The sequence below is a fragment of the Podarcis gaigeae genome (genome assembly GCF_964106915.1).
Source record: "Podarcis gaigeae genome assembly, chromosome: 17".
NCBI classification, from domain to species: Eukaryota; Metazoa; Chordata; class Lepidosauria; order Squamata; family Lacertidae; genus Podarcis; species Podarcis gaigeae.
The window spans coordinates 10225092-10226482 of NC_139694.1; positions in this window are offsets into that span (position 1 = coordinate 10225092).

Below are 1391 nucleotides of genomic sequence, written 5' to 3' on the forward strand. Positions count from 1 at the left end.
GTCATTTTATAAGCTTTTAAATATACTGTAACTTCATTACTTTCCTGTGCCTCATTGATTTTTATTAGGGTAATGGTTTGAAAGTAGAACAGGTCCCGGGGTGCAGTATGAAAGAACAAGAGTTCACCACCTTACTGAAGCTAAGCAGGTCTGGGGGTGGTTTGTGTCTAGATGGGCGACTGTCTGGGAACTACATGCACATTGCCATGGGTTCCATGATGGAAGAAAGGTGGAATGGGAATGTAGGAAAATAAAATTATGTTTGTGTGTTTGTGTGTGTGTGTAGGTAGGTACAATGAGGCAAAGCAGTCTGCTTGTTTGACGTGTACACTCATGAAAGGAAAAGCAGCTGGGGGAGGGCAAATTAAATCAGGAAAATTTACATATACCCACTCTTTCACCACCAGTTTTCCAGGCAAATCAACAGGCTTATGAAGAATAGGCAAACACAGACCATGCATCCCTTCTTTTCTGCAGCTGTAACTAGCAGAAGTATTTTGTCCGGAATTTTTAAAAGATAAGCCAAATCGTTTTTCCGATTCAGCCAACGGGGATAGTTGTAGAGCAGGATTAACACGAAGTAGTCTTCTCTTTGGGTTGGGTTCAGGAGCCACAGATTCCCTATTTGTTTTACACCTGACACCAAGAGATGTTTGCTGTGGAACACAGAATCATAAAACAGTAGAGTTGGGAGGGACCATGAGAATCATCTAGTCCAGCCCCCTGCAATGCAGGAATCTTTTGCCCAATGGGGGGCCCAAACCCATGACCCTGGTATTAAGAGTCTTGTATGCATTTATTTTCTCATGGTGAGTGAAGTTTCTGTTTTGTTTATTAACTATGGGTGAAATGGTTTTTGGTCTCTGATCATGCTCAAAATGATTTTCTTTTGCAAAAGAAATTATTCCCTGTTCAAAGGGGAATTTGGGCAAGTCTTATACAGTAACCTGTTTTCTTGCACTAGGAGCAGTGGAAGAACTCGCCTAGGAAGCTACCTTACAACAGGTTGAATCATTTGTCCATCAAACCCCATATTTGTTAGTCTGATTGACAGCAGCTCTTGGGGGTCTCATCCAGTGTTGTTTACATTGCCTCCTATGTGATCCTTTTAACAGCAGGTGCCTGGGCTTGAGAACTTTTGCTTGCAAATCATACGCTGTACTAGAATTAGGTTACAACCCCTCCTCTCCCTTAGCCTGCTGCAGTAAGATATTGCAGTGGCTGAAAGATTGCCAGAAGCAGGATGTTAAGTGGTAACTCTTTGGAAAGAAACAAACTACATTGCACTCAAAATGTTGGATCAGGACTGCAGTCATGGTATGGCAGCACAAAATATCACTGAAATGCGCTGTTTGAGTTTACAGTGGTTACATACGCTTCAGGTTACATAC